General features: G+C 40.9%; 1 long non-coding RNA gene across 2 annotated transcripts in view; it reads left to right on the forward strand.

Annotated features, from left to right (window-relative positions):
- Positions 1-21,434, forward strand: part of LOC128114624 (uncharacterized) — a 217,728-nt gene extending 196,294 nt beyond the window's left edge. For both annotated transcript variants that reach the window (XR_008219835.1, XR_008219837.1), the window contains 2 exons: positions 1,430-1,542; positions 19,254-21,434. This is a non-coding gene — a long non-coding RNA (uncharacterized LOC128114624). The remainder of the gene's footprint in view (positions 1-1,429; positions 1,543-19,253) is intronic.
- The last annotated feature ends 577 nt before the right edge of the window (positions 21,435-22,011 follow it).

A 22,011-nucleotide genomic window follows, 5' to 3' on the forward strand; every position in this document is an offset into this window, starting at 1 on the left:
CGTGGTTCTTATTTCAAGAAATCTGAAAGTTGCTGTGACTGTTTCCTCACCATGAAGTGCACTCGTACGAACACACAGGCAAACATATGAAGTTATCGCTTACTAGACCAAATGGGGAAAGGTTCCATGCTGCTATGCCATGCGAGATGCTTCTTGCAGACAGCCCAAGATAACAGCAAGTAAAAAGTGAACAGAGTCACCATTCCAGAGGAAATTGGAGACACTACAGAGAGGAAAAAGGTACTTAATTCTTGGGACTCGCTCTTCCTTATCTTAGGAAGACGTCGATTCATTCTTTTTCTTTGTAGGGACAGGTAAACATCAAGAAGGCAAGTGAGGAGAGAGAGAATCAGAGAAATAGCAAGTGAGAAAGGATAAAAAGAGGGAGAAAGATGAGGAAAAAGGACTTTGAGTGTGGATGAGAATAGGAGACTCCAGAGGTGGAAATGAATGATGGGGACAGGGGAAGGGAGAGGCAGGAGAATCACCAGGCTTATTAAGGTCAACAATACAACCTTCATGCTGGGAAATCGAAAGACTAGTTCTCAGTTGTATTAAATTTTCAGAGGTTCTTAGTTGTTGGACTTAACTATCTGCCCTGCATCTCTAGAACTGCTTTGGATTCGTGGATACCACAGTGCTGGTACTTTTGCCTTACTGTCTGCTCTCTTTTGTTTCAGCTAGTCTGACCGGGTAGCTTTCTTTGGGGATTCCCTGTGTCTGTCTCCCAAGCACTGGGATTACAGGCTGGCTGCTATGCCAACTTAAAATGTTTTTGTATTATTTTTTAATTACTTCCTTTATTTTCTTGAGATTATAATTTAATTACATCATCTCCCCCTTCTTTTTCCTCTCTCCAAACCCTTCTGTGTACTCTTCCTTTCTCTCTTTCAAGTTTATGACCACATTTCACTAATTGTTGTCACATGTACATATATATATATACATATATATATTTTAATACACAAACACAGCTTGCTCAGTTTGTATTATGTTATATATATATGTTTTGGTATTGGATAACCAATTGATGTGCTTTCTTGGGGAAGACTATTTCTCCCACTCTCAGTATTCCTTAGTTGCTTGTAGTTCTTTCTTTAGGGGCCTCAAAGTCTTTCCTCCAATCTACTTGGGCATATTCATTGTTATTGTCCTTGTTCAGCTTATGTTTAGGCAATCAGGTTCGTGAGTTTTCTGGATGTAGCTTCTGATACCACTAGGAGACACAGTCTCACAGCAAACTCCCTGATACTTTTGCCTCTTACACACCCTCTTCCTCAACATTACCTGAGTCTGAGGGTCATAAGATGTCTTTAGGAAACAGAAACAACATAAATGTCCTTCAGTTGACAAGTGGTAATGAAAATGTGGCACATACACCCTACCGACTACTATTCAGCTATGCAAAAATAAATCCTAAACTTTGCAGGTAAATGGCTGGAGCTGGAAAATATCATCTTGAGTGAGGTGACAGAAAGATCCAGAAAGACAACTGTTGAATGTTCCCTCTTGTCTGAGGCTCCTAGCTCCAAGACTTCAGAGGTGAGTACATACCCTGGAGTAACGGCAGAAACTAAGAAAGTATACAAGGGACCATTGCCAGGGTGGAGGTGGGGGTGGAAGCAACGGAGAAGGAAATAGCCAGGTACACGTGATCTGATGGGAAAATGGGAAAATGGGTTTTAATAAGGGAGAGGGAGGGGGATGAATACAAAACGAGATAGGAGGGTAAAATAATAGTAAGGATGTCTGAAAAGTTGTTAAGAATCACACTACTATCTACCTCCAAATATCCTCTGATACCCATAAGTGTTTGTATAAATATACACATATTTTTAAAATGAATTTTCTCAACTGGACTTACAATGCTTCCTCCATGAACCAGATACTATCTAACCAAAACCCTAACATCAGGCATGAGAGGCCCTCTTTTGATTTGTTGATCAAAGTTATCCAAGAGATTCCTCAAACATACAGCCCATTGCTGTTGCCCTTGGTTGCCCCACCCCCAGAAGGCAAGTCCCTATGGCTGAAGACATCATGCCCTTCGGACACAGAGCCCAGAGGCCCCTGAGATGGAACTGACCTGGAAGCCTCTGCCCTGAGGACTTGCTTTCATGGTGCTAGAAGATGCCATGCCAGCTTCCAAACAAGGGAAGCAACCAACAGTCCTACCCAGCTATAATGCCCATGAATTACACAACAACAAAATTGTCACAATCATAACCCTAAGGGTGCTGTCTTGGTGAGCATGCCTTGGCAGTAACCACCAACTCTCTAACTGGACCTAAGACCCACTCAGTAAGAGGGAAATGATGCCTCCTTGTATTGGAAACCTAGCCAACTACCCAGGGCTAGTAAAGTCATGGATCTAGGAGGGGCACCTATAACCACCACTTTACTAAACCAGTATAATCTCCCACTACACTCTAACCATTTGTCCTTCGACCTGCAGACAAGTGTAGTCCTCACCCTTCATTAAGGAAACTTCTCTTTGCTGTATACAGACACCATTACAGAGAACCACAACCAATCAAAATGCAGAGTTGAGGAGCCTAGCTCCATCAGGGTTTTTAGAGTTTTCCAGACCCAAAGTCTAGACTCCTGTTCTCCTGCTTTCACAGGAATCATTTTACACGTTGAACCATCTCTTTAGCCTCTATATATCTCTTAGATGTCAAAAACACTGCATTCTATCCCCCTCAGCTCTTAGTTCTCTGTAGGGTGATTTGACTAGTGTTCTGGCCTTCCTATTCACAGTGATAATCTTGGGCACCTCTGGTGTGCCAGTTAAGTGCAGCTGTCTGGCTTTTGCTACCTCAGGATTCTTTCCTGCTCATTGTTGTCAAGGAATGCATCTCTCCAATGGAACACATTATTGCTCTCATCTGTGAAGGACATCTATGAAGGACGTCTAAAGCTAAGTTGCCACTTAGCTTTAGAAGAATCTCTTAGCACTGTGCTCTCCATTGCTTTGGTAAATGAATTGTTCTCTCGGCTCTTCGGTAAATTGTTGGTAACTTAAATGAATTTTCTGGACTTATGTGGTTGCATCTACTCTAGTGGAGCTCTTGATCACTGACTCCACACTCTGTACACATCACTTCCTTTAGGTATCTGCTATTGCCTTAGCTAGGCTAATAAGAGATATGCCTATAGCATATTTTCATTATCTCTTGGGGTCTTTCATAAGATATGAATATGGCCTCACAGGAGATCACTCACATGTGGATGAACTCACCCTTTTCCAACTTTACATTTGAATCCCTTGATGATGCCACATCTTCAGAGTGATAATCAGCATGGACACTCTGGTCCCTGCTGGTACATGGTACCTAAATAATGTAACTGCATGCTACAACCACTGACCTCTGTTCCCAAGCATGGAACTTCCCCAACTGTGTTGTGTTGTAACTTTCTCCTTATTTAATGGCTAAGAGGAAAGACTAGGGGAATCATGATCTGTATGTGATTTCCCCAAACAGGAATTCCTGGCCCTTATGGTAGGATAAAGAGACTGCCCTTTATGAGGGAGAGGTAGATGATGAACGGCTGCAGATTTCCAAACAAAGAAAGGTATCTAAGTATGCAAGATTTTCCAATATTTAAATTTCTCCCACCACAACGCCCAACATCCCGATCTCTTCTAATCAGGGTTTTTCTGTGACTGTAACAAACATTCTGGTATTGGCACCCCAACCTTGCTTGATGTTTGGTCTGGCTGTGACATTCAGTTTTTTCTGTTTTCTGGGGGAGTCCAGAGGCTCTTCTTACATCACCAACAAGGCTGTCATGTTTCCATACTCATGTTCCATCACATGTTCCAGCTCTGTTCTCCTTGAGCAGAACTTTAAAAGATTGCCCTCTACTTGGGTGTCAGTGATGGAATTCTAACCTTACAACTCTGGTGCACTCTTTCCTAAAATCCCCTTTTAGAGATACATTCTAAAACTCAACTTTTGGTAGGGACCATCCCAGATTGGCTTCCTAGGAGACAAACTGTAAGATGTTGAGATTTGCATGTAGGCAGTTTATTGAGGATGGCTTAGAGTGACATCTGTGATGAGCGCCAAGCACTGGACTGGGCAGAGAAGAAGGCAAAAGGAGCTGAACCTGCAGGAAAAGCTTTGGGTGATTCTGTGAGAAGACCTAGAGCTGCACGGCCCTTGCATTATCACAGTTGAGCCAAGAGTCCCTGGTGCCTTGACACCACCCTTCACTGAATGCAAGTCCTCTCAGGAAGGTCACCATCAGTGAAGCCACTTCCTTCAGGCCAAATCAGCTCCTAAAGAGGAATTCTGCTGTGATCTAGCAGCTGTCTACACAACAGGCACTGAGCATGAGTCTTTTGTTATTTACTTTTTCAATTGTGTGTATATGAGTGTTTCTCTCTCTCTCTCTCTCTCTCTCTCTCTCTCTCTCTCTCTCTCTCTCTCTCTCTCTCTCTGTGTGTGTGTGTGTGTGTGTGTGTGTGTGAACACATGAGGATGGGTGTTCAAGGAGGCAAGAAGAGGGTATTAGATTCCTTGGAGCTGGAGTTACAGACGGTTGTGAGCCCCCAATGTAGGTGTTGGGAACTGAACTTGAGTCCTCTGCACAAGCAGTACGTATTGCACGCTTAACTATTGAACCATCTCTCCAGGCCAGACTTCCTTGGCCTCAAAGGAATCTTTGGCTAGTGGGCAGTGTAATAAAGTACAGTTTCTAATGATGATTTCTTCAACAGATGGTAGGTAGTTCCTCCTTGGGAGTTGTTTACCTCTTGATGGTGGATTCTTTTTCTAATTCCCCTTTGATTCCTACACAGCCAGTACAACCATTAGGCTAGCACTCTCTAAATCCTTGCTTTATCCGTATGAACCAAATGAACAAATGATGGAGTGGCATTCTGGGCAAGCATTCTTCTGTGGCCATACTTCATCCCAGTCAACACAGTGGAGGCTTCAGTGACAGTCATTCCACATTGCAAGTTATCCACATTACCACTCACACAAGAAAAATGTGAGTGTCATATCTGTATGTAGCAATGACTGAAAAGGGCCAATTTGAGACATGTACATGTTTGTGGAAAGTAGTTGAATCCCATATAATGTCTCTGATACCTGACCGTGATGTTGGACTCATTGGTGCCTGGCTGATGGCCAGTGATTGTCATATATTTCCACGGACAGGGGCAAAGGCTTCCCTGCTGTAGCAATGCCTATTTGCTTCATTCAGGATACTTAAAGAGAATACCAGAAATGCTTAAGAATTTGTTCTGGGAAACAGATTGTTTGGGAACTACTTTATTCCCTATCTGAGCACATAGTTTACCACAGCATGCGTTAATTCTTCATTAAACAATGTCAATATTCTACTTGGGAGAAGTAATTGTACCCTTTTCTTAGGAGCAATTATCCTGATGGAAGTAATTAGTCAGTACAGCTACTTAAGGAGCCTGGTACTTGGAAAGGGTTCAATTTCTATGTGCCACGTGGTTGAGACTGAGGTTGGCTCTGGATTCAACTTGACAGTGCGCACCATCTTACAGGGGGGTTCCTTGGTTGTCACTCTGGCCTCTGTCCCTAAAAAGTTGATGGGAAGCTCTAGTATGGAAAATTAAATTCATTAAGGCCCAAAGTATACCTGTAACCCTGACTGCTTTGTGCATCTGTGTCTATATTTTTAAGTAATGAGAACACATGTAAGACATTAGGATTCTAATTTTTGTTTATTTTCTCCAGCCTTTTTGCCAGCTTCCTGGCCCTGCAAATAATCTACATACACCTCACTGGTACATCTGGAGTTCAGGTGTCACTGAAACAGACAGAGGGAAGCAAGTCTTTATTTTCATGAAATCTGAAGAATTTAAAAGGCATCCATTTAACCCAGACCAGCATATTTTAGGGTGAAGAGATAAATAAATTCATTCAAACACTCTCTAACTCTACTGGTAAACTCCCTGGGCCAACAGTAATATTCCATATCTGGATATATTTGAGGGCAACAGGGTGTTTGCAATTGTCAAAATTCAGTGGCCAATTAATTTTCCATTGAAGAAAAATATTTGAAACAAATGCTGAACTCTGACCATATTTTCTTTTACTGAAGAAGTATTGATGGAGATGATTGTGATGTTTGCAATTTGGCTTGATTTACATGATAAATAAGATGGCTTGATGAATGGAGGGATGGGTAGGTAGAGTGTTAAGTGACAAGACAATGAAATGTCTATCACAGAATTGAAGTTGAGGCGTAGGAATACTCTTGTGTAAAATTATTTAAACATTTAATATATCTGAATTTTTTATAATAAAATATTAAAAGTAATTGCTATTAACACTCTTCCTGTAGTATCATTGAAGCAAACTTTGATCACAATGGGATGATAATTCAGTTTGCCAATGTTTATTCCTAAGAATCTGGTAAAGCCTGGCACTGTCTGTGAAAGTCCATGGGATCTCACAGTTAGACATTTTCTTCTTCTTTAGAACTGACTTTGCAGATTGATGTTATCCTATTTAATTATGATTTCAGGAGCAAGAGTAGAAGGAGGTATATCCTGTCATCTTGGGATGCATGACTGGTTTATTCATCTAGTCATCCATCCATCCATCCATCCATCCATCCATCCATCTATCCATCCATCCATCCATCCATCTACCTACCCACCCACCCACCCACCCATCTATCCATGCCCCATCTATTTCCTTCTTATGTGCATTTAAAGATTTATCTTTAATTTTAATTATGTGTATGTCGGTGTGTATGTGGATTTGCCCACCTCAGTGCAGTGCCCATGGAGTCCAGAAATGGGCATCAAATCCCCTGGGCCTGGAGTTACAGGAAGTTGTGAACTACCTGAAGTGGATACTTGGAACTGAATTCAGGTCTTATGGAAGAACTGTATCTGCTTTTAACTGTTGAGACATCTCTTTAGCCGCAATGCATGAGGTTTAAGGGTTTATCAAGAGAAAGTTCTATAATCAAGAAACTAACAGAGTCAGAAGAGTCTTGGTATCAAGTCTGGACTCCTATGATTTCAACCCTGACTCTGTGTATTCACTGTCAGATGAAATCACTGTGAAACCAGCTATGGTATGGAAGACACCTGAAAACACACTTCTATGCATCTGGAACATGCCAAAGGTAGTATTTTTGGTTTTCATGGTTGTACCCAATGGCACAAAGTATTCTAACCATGAATAATATTCCAACCATGAATAAAGAACCAAGGCTTTCGCTTGAAACACGTCAGGGGAAACCTAACACAATGTCCCCCAACAGAAGCCAACTGTTACTACGTAAAAGCACTTTAATAACATTAAAAAAACAAACCAAGTTCTGTGGAAATCACAGGGCCAAGTCTTTTCATCCAAGTCCTACCAAGGGAGTTGCTGCTTCTTCCAGGTTTCTCTTTTCCCCCTCTCTCTCTTTTATTGGTTCAAATTCAGTTTCACAAAATAATCTGGCTCACCATATTTGGATTACATTTGCACACACCGATGAAAAGTCCTTTTCCTAACACAGTGTTTGGGGGCTGAAATAACAATATATGTAATTCAAGAAGGATTACTTAGAAATGCTAGACAATAAGAAAGGTCAGTAGAACAAGTGGAATAAGAGAGGGTGAGAGCGACAAGGGAGAGAAAACAAACCAGCAGAGATAAACGGAAGGGAGGAGGGCGGTGGTGGCGCACGCCTTTAATCCCAGCACTCGGGAGGCAGAGCCAGGCGGATCTCTGTGAGTTCGAGGCCAGCCTGGGCTACAGAGTGAGTCCCAGGAAAGGCGCAAAGCTACACAGAGAAACCCTGTCTCGGAAAACCAAAAAAAAAAAAAAAAAAAAAGGAAGGGAGGAAAAAGGCAGGAAGTCGAGAAGACAAAAGCTGAGGGAATCCTTCAAACCAAGTGCTCAAAACGTGCTGCTCTGTGCTGGAGCAGTCTGGGCTTCTCTTCACCCCCTCTCTATCATCACTAATCTGCAGGGTGAGGTACTCATGACGGCTCCACTATTAGAAACAGAAATTCACTCTCCAGCTTTGGGTTTAGGTCCCAGTGACATGGCTAAATGCACCAGAAGTGGAATCATCCTAATTTATGTGACCCACGACGATGCTCCCCTCCAGAAAATGGTGAAGAAGATTGAAATCAGCCAACATGCCAAGAATACTTGCCCCTTCTGTGGCAAGATCAAGATAAAGACATGAGCCATTGGCATCTGGCACTGTGATTCCTGCATGAAAACAGAGGCTGGGGTGGTGGTGGTGGACCTACATCACTTCTGCTGTCACGGTCAAGTCACTGAAAGACCAATAGAGGCACTACTGTTTGAGGCTTGCCTAGCCTGCAATAAATGGATTAATTTATTTTGAAAAATAAAGAAGGAAGAGAGAAAGCGATAAAGAAAAGAAAAAGAAACAGAAATTCAAAGTGGTTTGCTATCCTAAAAACCAAGGATTCAGATACTTAGTTCTTAACATTTTTATGTTTTCTAGAGTAGAAAAAGATCTTTTTCAACTATTACTTAAAAATTTTTTAATTGGCCGACTGGTGCTGGGTACATGCCTTTGATCCAGCACTCGGGAGGTAGAGGCAGGTGGAGCTCTGTGAACTAGAGGCCAGGCTGGTCTACAGAGATGGTGGCAGGACAGCCAGAGATGTTACACATAGAAAACCCTGTTTTGAAAAACCAAACAAATATTAATTGAATTTATTCTTTGACGACGTCATATATGTATATAATTCATTCTGACTACACTCATCCTCTGTGTAATACTCCCTGCCCCCGCCGCTGCAAGTCCTACCGCTCTCTTCTTCCATAGAAGTCTCTTTCCCACATGCCTGCCTTTTAGGTTGGTTTTCAGATCCAGTGATTTTAGCTAGAGCAGTCTATGTGGACATGGATTGGAACTATCCATCGGATGTTGGGGAGCTCACCAGTGGGTATACGACTGAAGACAGTGGCTCACCCTCTCAAAATCTATCAGTAGCCACTAATTAATCAGGGAGGAACAAGACCCCATATGTCTCTTCACCATCCATGCTTGACTGGTGATAAGCCCATTCATGCGTAGGCCCAGTGCAAACAGCAGCATCTGCTGTGAGTTCCTGATTACAAATGGCTGTGTCATGTCTAGAATGTGGTGTTTGAAGTCTTTCTCCTTGTCTTTCAGCTCTAATATTCTTTCTATGCTTTTCCTGTGCTGTTTTGTGGTGGTATAACTGTCTTGTTCAAGGTTGACCATTCAAGCATCACCTAGTCTCAGCACCTTGAACAGCTATGAGTCTGCATTCACCACTGTTCCCTGTAAAGAGAAGCTTCTCTGATTAAGGATCAGAGTAGCATTTGTCTATGGATACAAATGTAAATATTTAGAAGATAGTCTCTGTCAACTTATCTAAACAACAGAAGTAAGTATCCTACTAGGGCTTATGGCTTCCGTGGCCATTGGTTTCTTACTAGACTTACAGTTCCAGGTATGGCTTTCCTTCTATGAAGAAGCCTTCAATCAAAGTAGAATGGCTGGTTAACTCCATGACACTTGTGCCACTGTTACACAAGTAGGCACTTCTCCCTTGCAGGTTGGTGGTGTCGTTTGTGGGGTTCACAGCTGAGGTAAATTGTCTTATAACCATTCTGTTTTGAGGGTTGTTGGATTTTTCTCCTTTATATCTTCATATCAACTTAGGGACATAATCAAAAACAAAGAACAAGCAATAAATCAATGAAAAGTCCATTTTTCACTTGAGCACATTGGTAGAGTCTTTCATGTAATGCCTTTCATTTTCTGTCTTAAAAAGTAAATTGATAGTGATTTGGTTTTCAAATGTTTTGGATGGGAGATTATACATATGTATTTCTGAATGCTTTATAGAATTTTTATGTGAGTGGAAATTTAAGTTATATGAGGCATCCTGTTAGTTAGGGATAGAAGGGAGCTGTTTTTATGTCACTGATGTAAATTATGAGATGAAGATTATCATTCAAAATATTTTTTTCAGAGAGTGTTTGTGGGATGTCATAAGATGGCTGGAAGCAAGACAGCCTAGTGAGAAGTTGGGATGTGATGATGTCCCAAGGGAGGTCTTTCATCAACCCCAGGTTATAGTGATTGGACACCCATGGATGCTGCTTTGTACTTCTTCATTGACCATCAGGGTATATAGATGCTCCATGGAGGAAGCATGCTGTTTGGTGAGACAGCTCCCTCCAATGGGGCACTTCTGGGAAAGGATGACTCTGGAGCAACCCCAGCAGCACTTCAAGGCACAGTAGAAATGAGTCCTGCTCTCTGGGAAATTCTCTAGCAATGTGCAGAGTTCATTGAAGAGAGATCCTTCCCATCTCTGTCATCTAATGTTAGTGTGTGTGTGTATGTGTGTGTGTCTATGTGTATGTTTTCACACATATATATGCACATGCGTGCGCACACATGTATGTGTATATGTGGAAGCAAAAGGTCAATATCAAGTGTCTTCCTAGACACAGCCCACCTAGTTCTTAGTGGCAGTATCTCTCATTGAACCCAGAGTTCATCAATTCAAATAGACTTGCACGTCAGAAGTCCTCAGGGATCCTCCTGTCTGAACCTCCTCAACGTTGGGGCTATGGGTATATACACCACTGCATCTGACTTTCCATATGGGTACTGAGGATCTGAATTCAGGTCTTTGTGCTTACATTGCAAAAACATTACTGACTGAATCATCTTCTTGCCCTTCATTTCATGCTGATGACCCCCAGTAGAGGGCCTATATCTATAGTACTGTGTGCTTCTTTTCCTAGACACAGCTACATAAGGAGCCATAGCTGTTCCATCATCTCAGTTTTCACTCAGACTCTTCTCTGAACAGCTGTATTTCCAGTTTTGATTTCATAGCAGCTTTTTTTTTTTTTTACCTTTAATGTGACATGGAAAAAGACCAACATATCTCAATGGAGAAATTCCAAGTGCCCCATTTCTTAGAACAGGTAGATGCAAACCACAAGCCCTCGGTGACTTCTGTACATGATCTACATTGGTTTCTGCTAATCTTTCTAATCTATTTACTAGCCCAGAAGTGGATGGATGCTGTCTTTTTCTGTCCCTTGCTTGTAAATAATGTTTGTATGAGGCATAAGTCAATCCATTGGTAGTGGATCTATATATTTTCCTCAGCAAGTTTAAGAAGGACTCACTAAATATATTCTTTCACACTCATCAATCTATGTTAGGAAGATGCATGACTTGTGTCTAAGGCACTGTCAGTGTGTTATTTTCCATGTTCCTCTCACATGTCAAATATAAAAATACAGCTTGTCAGAGTAAGCACAATATGGGGCATTGTTCACAGAGACTGTGAAAAATCCTGCTGCACTCTTGATTCATCATTCCAACAACCTAATCATTTCACAGGCCAGTCTAAACAAAGTGGTTGCAGGCGTCCCCACTCACCAGTTACAGAATCAAGCTTGCTTCAATAAGGGCTGCAACATCCCAAAGAGGAAAACTAATTCTAGAGAAAAAAAAGAGGAGCCTTGCTTGGTTCTCAGTGTTCTAGTTGCTAATCTTTCTTAGAAGGCTGTTTATCAGTTAATAATTCTCCCTTGTACCTGGTGCCTTGACATTTTGCCCAAGTGGCCGGGAGGCTTCGTTAAATCAGAACTTCTAATTCAGCTCACCTGTCACAGCTAAAAGCTCCTTCAAATGCATTGACATTGATTAATATTTAATGATTGAATAGTAGAAATATTTGCTCAGCACTTTTTAACTTTTTCTTCCTTTAAATTAAAAAATAAAAGCCTTCAGAATGAACTCTGCTTCATACATGAACAGCTCTAGTTTCTGACAGTGAGAAAAGTATGTGGGACATCAAGAAAGGGACAAAGGACAATGTGTGCTTCAGGAACTAGCTACTACTCTGTGAATACCTTCTTTGTGCCAGGTACCTACCAGGTACTTCCACAGTTCATCTACAGTGGTCGTTGCTCTTACTGCAAGGCAGATAATATCCATTTCATTTTGCAAATGGAGAAAAAGTCTTGGAGAAATGAAGAAACCCAACGCTAGTTAACATCACCATGGGAGAGTCACAATTTGAATCCCGAGTTTGCAATCCACAGTTCACACTCTCTCCAAACACGTGTGTTCCCTCCCCTGAGCAAGGAGACCCACAGTTTAAACCAGAGTCCCCTTTGATACCAGTAACTAGTTTGTATCATTGTGCCTCAGTTTCCTCAATCTGATAAATGACGTAGAAATGAGACATTTAATTTTAGCGTAGGATCTCTTAGGATTCAAGCTTCTGGGTTTAAGTCAGGTCACCTGCAAGTTGCCACGAGCCATAATAGCCTCTGTGTGTTGCACATGTTGAAAAGAAGGCAGTGTTTCCTATCAGACAAAGTAATAATGTCTATAAAAATGGTGAGACATACTGATATAGAATTCAAGTTTAGAAAGCAATCACCATAAGAGCAATGCTGGGGGTGGAATAGAAGAGTGATAGTGACAAGCACAGTCAGGTAAAGTCTACTTTGGTTGCCCACTGTTGCTGAGAGCTAGGACATACATACAACTTCCCTAAGCCTCTGCTGTTTCACCAACAACAAAGGGAATGTTATAAGTTCCATTTGACAAAATGTTACCATAGAACAACTCGTATGTGTAAGGGGCCTAGAACATGGCTGGTGCAGTGTGGTGTGTGTTAACTAATGTGTGGATGTTGTTAATATTCAGTACAAACAAACCAACAAACAAAAAACCACTAGCTGTTATTCACATCCACACAAGTGAGCCAGGCAGGGTAAATTTTATGACCTCTCCATGGCAATGGAAGTAGGCACCTTTCCCCAAAGCATATTTAGATTATGACAGGGAGGACTTATTTCAATGATTTAATGTCTTACTATGGAGAAAAAAACCCTGAGCATCAGGTTTTGGTGGACAGACAGGAGGCATCTAATTTCATTTTGAGGACCTCAGGGGTTGAGGACAGCTGCCTGGACCACAGAATCCCTTTCTTTCCTCTGTGGATCCAGCTCGGTGCATGGATGCCCTGTTTCAAACATGACCCAGCCCCCACAAGATCAGCATGTAATAAGAAATCAGTCTGCACTCACTGCTCAAAGGGAATGACTTCTTCATCCACTTCTCCATGACATGGGTGGTTTTTACCAATATGGTAAAACTTCAGATTGAAAACTCAATGGACCCAACTTATTGTCATAACAGGCACTTCAGTAAAATATAAATAAAATAATAGAGGGGGAGAAAAGAAGGTAGCTTGGTCTTCAAGCTTTATTGTTCTTCTTTTCTTTGTGATGGACTGGAGATGTGGTAGCAATTTAGAATTTAGAATTTAGGATATACAGGGCTCCATCTTGAGAGGTGAAAAAGCAGTGGTGTAGCAGAAAACTGAGCTCGGTCATGATAATATCTTAATGCAAAGCTGCCTTGCCTTTGATTGGCAGCTGAGTGAGAAGGTCATGTGGTTCAGGACCTCCTTGATTCAGCAATACAGCCTGTACTCTGCCTGTACTATACGAGGTAACAATGCACATGGAATAACAATAACTTGGCCTGTATTTCTCAAAGAGTGGAGCTGCTACAATCTTCATTGATTTTATCAAGTGTGGTGGATTGAATGAAGATGTCCCCCACAGGCTCCAACAAACAAACAAACAAAACAAAACTCAAAACCACGTGTGCCTGTGCAGTACACTGTGATGCCCTACTTGCTAGATGGAGTCTAACCTACACACACTCTCAAGTGTGTCAGCCTGTGCTATGCTCATAGCTGCTTTGGTTTGATTCAGTTGCTCGCTTTCCTTAAGTTCCCTTAAGGATAGATAATGCCCCTTCTGTAGACTGACTGGGTAGGACCTGACTGGCTTGTTACTCAACTGAAGTAAAGTCTGGGGAAAGATCGGAAGATTATCTCCCCTCTTTGCCTAAGGATGGTGGTATGAGAGAATAGTTTAGAGATGATACTTGGAGTGAAGGTGGAGAATAACAGGTTAATATGAACTGTCATATTACTACCAATACACATTTCCATAGCTATCATGATGAGTAATCTATCACTTATGGAGTATTTAAGAGAATTGCATTCTCACTGAACTCTCGAAAAACTCCTGAATCCATTAGGAAAATGAGGCTCAGAAAATTTAAATAATTTGTTCATGATCCCAGGCACATTTGGACTCCTGATTTATTTTATTTAGAAAGTTCTTACCTGCTCAGATGTAAGCTCTCAAAACAAGAACACTAAACTGATGAACAAGTTTAAGGCTGAGCAGTGACAAGAATAAGGGAAGTTGCAAGACAACACGGACAACCTCCAAGGTTCAGGCTAATGCTCACCTGCAGCTGAGATTCTTAGGATGTTGGCTCCTCAGGGTCTGCTAGCCATTTGTGAGCACTTGGCTCTCACAGAGTTACTCGTTGCTCTTGGGATGCTGTACATTGGGATACTAATCAAGAACTCTGAGGTCCCAGGCCGACAGGAGTAGACAAATGATCCATGGCCAACTGGACTCATGCTCTCTCTCTGGGATTTGACTCCTGGACAAAGTAATAAGTAGACATCCATTGGAATTTAATCACCCTGGAGGTGACCAAACTGTCCCTGCTGTGGCTTGTTCCTGAAGTCCCTGTAACCCTTGATTCGAGGATTCCGGGAGGCCACTGTTCCCTGGGTCTCTTTTAAAGTCGGCCTCCAGGTTGCCTATCAACTCCTGAGCCCCCAATATTTTTCAATCTACCTTCAGGCTCCAGTTAGCCTAAGTCAATTTCCAAATTGTTGATTGCAACAAAAAGAACCTGATTGAAACACCGGGTCTTCAGAAACCATGCCAGAGATATTTACAGAGACTTGGCTGAGGCATAGAAGGGAGAATATAGTTGCACACTTGTATTTTCCTCATAATGTTGAAAACAACTATTAAAGTCTCATTGTTTTGTGAAGAACAAAGGTTCGTGAATTTATCTGAGGGAGCATAAGTACATCTTGAAAGGAGGCTTTGAAGTAAAGCCAGGGAATATGAGATGGAGCACCAAACCTTCTCCCATCTTCCTTCAAGGACATAGTTTAATTTATTACTATGTACTTACACTCTAAGGCTTGGAAACAATTTACTAATGTGAGCCTTTTGTTATGTAAATAGGATAATTCTATTTAGATATTATATACAATATATATGTTATATTGAGTTATGTATATATTATATTAAAATTTCCCTGGTTAGCAAATTTTTAATTTGGGAAAAAAAACATCAAAAGTAAACATTGAAGAGAGTCCTGCCAATTTTAGAGATTCAGTTATGAAAATATTCAAGATCTATACAGTGGAAAATGGGAGAATTTTCTTCTTAGTCAAGAGGAATATTGCAGGTGAAAGTCTAAATTACCAGGAGTTAATGCTCATAGTATTCTAGCTGTGATATGTATAGAGAAGTCAAACTACATACACAAAGGAAAGGCGTGAGGGCAGTTTGCATATCTGGATAAGTAAAAATCAACAGGAGTCTTTTCTTGTTGGTGAAAAAGTAAAAAAAGAAAAGGAATGAAGGAATTAAATACATGGACCCACAAACCAAGAGATGATCCGTCTAGATTTGTAGAAGGACCAGACCTCTGAAGACTATTCAAAATGAATAGTAAGAAACAGAACAGACACTGTGGAAAATCTAACCCATGATGCACTGGGCCAGTGTGGGGACACTTAAAAATACCTAAGAGAAAGAGACTAAAAATATGAAAATGACAAAGGAAAGAGGTTATGGTATGGTGGAGGGCGGAGATGAAACCTGATGACTGTCCACGTTTCAGAGGAGGAAGTCAGAACAACAGGGAAGAAATGATAATCAAAGCCATTTGCTAAGTGAAGAGCAACATCCCTGAGCCACACCAAATCTTAAGTACCCAGAGCAGAGGATGCATCACATGATGGAAAACAATCAGAGAGAGAATCGTACTTGGACATGGCTGCTTAAAATGCTTGAATTAGAAGAATAAAACCAAACCTTGCATTTACCAGAGCAGAAGTAAAAAATATTGCCTGTAAAGACTGATCTTCACCCTTCTGTATTAGCAAATGCCAAAATTTGAGAAAAATCTATATTTGAGAAGAGAAAAGTTTGTAATCCAATGTAAAAAACAAACACACAAACAAACAAACAACTCCTAGATTTCATATGTGACAGCAAGAGAAAGATCTTTATTGTTCTAAAACTTGGAAACTACTCACTAATGTAAGCCCTTTGTTATTTAAATTGAATGTAGAATATACTAGAAACATCCAAGAAAGAAAAAACAAACAAACAAACAAACAAAAAGAGGGATTCTAGGCACTGTGCCCATTAAGTTACACTTTCTCTCCTTACATCAATAATCAATTGAATATTGTAATCAAAGCCCGAGAAGGTCCTGTGGTAAGGTTCTGTACTCACAGTATCTGCCTCTGTGACCCTCTGTGTCTTCTAGTAGACAGAAAATAGAAAAAAGAGATTCAATTAGGGTTTCTCTTTTATGCTACATAAAAAGTAATAGTTGCAAACAACTGTATTCTATCCACTGTTGGTGCCCAAGAGTTGAGTGATGGTGGGTCTGTTTTCAGTAACTCCAGTCACTGAGATTTAATGTGGAACAGGTTACAAACAGCTCAGTGGAAAATTCTGTCACTGGGATTCACTTCACAGCTTCCTCTCATTTTTGCTGAATAAAACAATGATAGATACTGAAACAAAAAAATACAGCTAAGTGTGAATATTATTTAACCAGGAAATGGTGAGACATGAGGTCAGTCTTTTTCCTGGAAATTTAGTTATTCACACTTGAATAAGCATCACTTAATGAAGAAGACATTGGATATTTTAAAATCCCAGATAGTCAGGGGATGCCAATGGACATATCCAAAAAGCAAAACATGACTCTCAAATTAATAAAAATAAAAATGACTTTTTTCTCCATTTTCATAGATAGTTAAAATAAGACCACCATGATATGCCTTTCAGATCTGTTAGAGAGGAGTTTGGCTCTACCAGTAGGGAGGGAACAGGGAAGTCTCACATTTTATAGATGAGGGTATGAAGAATATAGCTCCTTTGATGATGGGCTTGCTATCATCCAGGAGAGCTAAAAGTGGGCGTGTCTATGGTCTCCATCTCACGTAACTACAACATCATTAATAATGAAACCAAGTGTGCAGCCACCATCAACAGGAAAATAATAGAACAAATGCTTACAGCATATTCTGTACTAGTATTAGCCATACCTGACAGTGAGCTACATATAACATTATGGAGAAAAAGTAGCAACATTGAAAGGGGAAATGAAAGTTAGTGAAGAATACCTATATCATGATTCCAATTTTGTTGGCTTAAAAACGTAACATCAACCCTTGATTGTCTGATGGTTTCAAACATCAAGCAGGAAAACTGCAAATGCACTCAAGAAAATGATACATTCAGTAGTCAGTATCTCTGAGAATGGAAGGGAACTTGGCTCTGGAGAAGGGGAATAGAAGGTGTTGGTTGGTGATTCTGCATCGACTTCTAAGACAACATCAAGCACTTGAGGCGTGTGTAAGAACACAGCGATTGCAAAGCTGGCCATATATGTATAATATTCCTTGGTTAAAACATATCACAGTATAATATTAGTAGCATGCTTTATTTTATGGCATAAAATTCATAAATTTAAAAATGTGTTTGAATTTGTAATTTTAACATTCTATATGACCACACCTAAATAAAATATTTAGAACATAAGATCTGAGAGGAAATGAAAAGAAAACAAATATTGGTTATATCTGGAGAACATATATAGTTTTTAAGCTTTAGCTTTTCTATATTTTCAAAGTTCTCATGATAAAGTTATATAATTTTTATAACAGAAAGAAGTGTAAAAGACTTCTAGATAGGATGATGGGGACGCCTGGAGACTGAACCGACGACCAGGGAGCCGGCATGGGACTGACCTAGGCACGCTGCATACATGCTACAGTTGTGTAGCTTGGTCCTCTGTGGGACTCCTAACAGTGGGAACAGAGGCTGTCTCCGGCTCTTGTACTGGCTTTTGGGACCCTATTCCTCATACTGGATCGCCTTGCCCAGCCTTAATACATGGGGAAGTGCTTAGCCTTCCTGCAATTTGATATGCCATATTATGTTGATATGGGGGGGTCTCATGGGGGAGACCTGTCCTTCCCTAAACAGAAACAGAAAAGGAGTGTATGGGGGGGAGGCAGTGGGGGAGGGACTGAGAAGAGAGGAGGGAGGGGAAACTGAGTGGGATGTAAAATAAATAAATAAATTTTAAAAAGAAAAAAAAAAGATGACAGACTAAGAGCCACATCTGTTTAAAGTCACATGGAAATCATTAGAAGAAAATAATTAAAGATCCTACTCCTGTAAGAGAAAGAACTAAGGACAACGGAAATACACCTGAGTAAGACTATCTCTCCCAAAAAGTCAGTCTTCTCACACAGCCCGAGGAAGCGTTCCCATTATGCATTGGTGTCCCTAGATTCAGAGAGAGGGTTCAGACTGTGGGAACAGGAGCAGAGGTTGGACCAGAGTGGAGGACAGATAGAGGAGAGGACCAGAGCAGCACAGCCTGTGGAGGCTGATGCAGGGGTGTGGACAGGAGCCTGAAGCTGGGACCAGGAGACAGCGAGTGGCCAGGGAAGGCACCTCCACACTTACCATTACCGGACTACTACTACAAGAGAAAATGGAAAGTGTGTGAGGTAAAGACAGAAAAGGGGGCCGTCCACACCTGAGAACCTCAGCCATACAAAACTCTATACTTGGAAATAATCCCCCAAACACCGGATGTGGACATGATTGGCAGGGGTGGGACTGGGCATGCTCAGACCGGGAAGTGCACTTTCTGTCCCTGTATCCTCACCTGGAAGAATGCAAGGCTTAACTTGTTCGAGTTCCCAAGACTGGCAGCCTCACCCAAAGCCCCAGACTCATAAAACAGACAACCTAAAGGAGAGAGGAATCATATCACACAAAAATTACAGACTGAAGTCTTTGCACCTCACACTAAATTTTCGAATTTTTAATTTTAATTTTTAAAACTTTGTTACACTTCTGTATTTTGATTGTTGTTTTAGCTTGCGTCTCACAGAAAAGCCTTTATGGATATCCGTCATTTCTCTGCTCCCTCTTACACCTCCATCCTCTAATCATACATTTTCCTGCTCAGTCCTCCCTTAGTCCGTCTTCCCCCTTCTCACACTGCCCTCTCATGTCATTACTTACATAGGTATTCTTACTCCTCAGCCCTGTCACAGCCTCCGAACTGCATTTTCTCCAACGGGTACCCTGGCGCTAGACTGTCTGCCACAAGAAAGCCACTGCATACTCATAAAGGGAGAAAATCATCAAAAAGGTGTGACAACTTCATCTATGCCCTGATGTTGGTGCTCCGAATGACACGAAGCAAGTACGAGCGGACATGAGATGTCTGATACACCCATGGTGGGAGACTTTGGTACCCTACTGTCATCTTTACACGAGTCACCCAAACTGAAAATCGGTAAAGAGACTTGAGAGGCAGATGATGTCCTAGATCAGTTAGCTGCAACAGAACATCCCATCACACGGTTGAGGAATACCCGTTCTTCTAAGAAGTCCTTGAAAAATCTCTAAAATTATTTACATTATAGGTCATAAAGCAAACTTTCACAAATATCAAATATTGATAGATACACTTTAGATATGTGTAGCACTTGGCCCTTGTGGTGCTAATTTCTATTTTTGAAAAAAAAAGTTCCATTCAATATTTTCAACATAAATGCTACCATGTTTCTGTTTGAAGCACACTGGGTATACAAATTTGCACACTAAAGCCTTTGAGAAATTTGATATAACACCACATGTATACACACCCCACAATAGAAATCTATCCGGTGTTTGTCTTATCCTGTGTTTGCCAAGTACATACAATTATAGACCTTTTATCAAAGCATGTTTATTATCATTTAGGGGATGTTCATTTTTTAGGTGACCCAGTTTTCAAAGCCTGGTCTTAGTTTCAGAGATCTCAAGAGCGTGATCCGGTCAGCAGCTTAGTTGAAGGAGAGATTCCAGGCCTTGAAAGTGATGGTGTTGTGAGAGAGGTGTAGAGATGGGGTGGAGCGAAAGGGAAGATTGTCAGAGAACAGTCTAACTTGTTACCGTACCTCTGTCTGCAACGTGAAGCAAACCTATCTATATTCTAGAGAGTGAAAAGTTGTGTTTGTTGTCCTTATCAGTGTGGGTCTGATTTCCAAAGGAAACCAAGGACTCTGATGGAAAACCTGGGTTAGTCACGGTAGGAGCAAGCAGAGGCAGGAGAAGCCTGGTTCTACCTCATCATGCCTGTTCTCCACCTGTGAGTTCCTGAGAAGAAAATTGCTAGCAAGCTAAAGCAGAATTGTAACAACTTAGCCCACACCATTGTGCCTGGCAGCGACAACCACAGGGTGAAGGAGCTCCTGGCTCACATTTCTAATGGCTTTTCATTAATTTATATTTCATATTCAGACACATAAATGTGTCTAAATTTCAGAGCTTACTTTCTAATCCCCAAGGAGAAGTACCAGAATGATCTTGAATATTTTGAAATAATGTGACTTTAACACTGTAGGCTTAAACAACCTGTCTGATTATTAGATTCTGAAAAGGTCTGGTGCCTGCTGTTCATGTCCTGTGACCGGAGTAGATAGTGCTCACTGAGCTGGTGCCAGTGATGACACAGGTCCATAACCCAGTCTCATCCTGGAGTGAAGACTGATACAAATTCCCATTAGAAGCATCAAGAGAAGTCCATGAGAAGTAGGGAATTCTGGACCAGAAGATGGGATACATTTTGGAGGGTGACAATGACCTCAGAGTTCATGACACACTGTTAGGAATGTACCAGACACAGTCTACCTGTAGAGATACCTGTGTCCTGAAATGGGTAGCATATGCCTATCTTATAAAGAACACTTAAGTTTGTAGTATTGAAAAAAGATTGTGAGAGAAGGTAGTCTAGATTTATTACACAGCCCTTCCACAGACAATGAGCTTATTGTTTTAAAAATACAAATCAAATGTAAATAGAGTATATAATATGCCAGAGGCCTGCAGCTTTGGGACATGGTGCGTCAAACAATCAGCAGAATACTTAGTTTTATTCCTTGAGCCCTTGACTGAGTAGCTGATCCTTTTCTACATATAGTGATTGTGTTATCTGTTATCCATTGCTCTCCCTCAATACCCAGCTCAAGATTAGTAATTATTAGTAACATTGATGATGAAGAGAATGATAAGGATGGTGATAGCTATCATTTATCATGACCTTAATGCTGCTGGTCATTAATTTTGTGTATTAACTTGACAGGGCTATAGAATAGTTGATGGATTACCACTTTGAGTTGTATCTGGGAACTTCCTGGAAGATCAATATTTGATTGAACAGAATTGAATAAAGGACTTCTTCTCCAAAGTGAATGGACATTCATTAACCTGTTCACAGTTTGAGTAGAGTAAAAACATTGAAAAAGGATGCATTTGCTACCTTTGAGATTGGACATCCAGCTCTATCTGTCCCTGGCTCCTTGGCCATCAAGATATTTTGAGAGGAGGCAAAAAGAAAAGGGAGTTTGAAGATCATATATCTAGAGAAGCTATTCTGGGACTCTGCTCCTTCCAAAAAGCACAGAAAAATCTTATTTAGCTGCATATGAACAAAGGGAGCAGTTTGCAGTCAAATGAAGATAGCCAAGTGAGTTCCCCATGCCCTGGGACACACACAGGAGGCATGCCTATGTAGCAATCAAAGCCAAAACTCAAATTGAGCTACAAAACCAAGCTGATGGTAGACACTTTGAGCTAATCACCAAAGAAAAGCACAAAACAGGTTGATTGCAGGTGATTTATAAAGAAAACTCTCATAAAGCAAAAATCCCTACAGACAAAATAATAAAATCATGTCCTATGGGAATTGAACCAAGGACCACAAAAGCAAGAGAATTGGAAGGATGGCATAATAAAGATAAATGGGATAAGGAAG

This window comes from Peromyscus californicus, unplaced genomic scaffold (assembly GCF_007827085.1).
Source record: "Peromyscus californicus insignis strain IS unplaced genomic scaffold, ASM782708v3 Scaffold_19__1_contigs__length_69161282, whole genome shotgun sequence".
Lineage (NCBI taxonomy): Eukaryota > Metazoa > Chordata > Mammalia > Rodentia > Cricetidae > Peromyscus > Peromyscus californicus.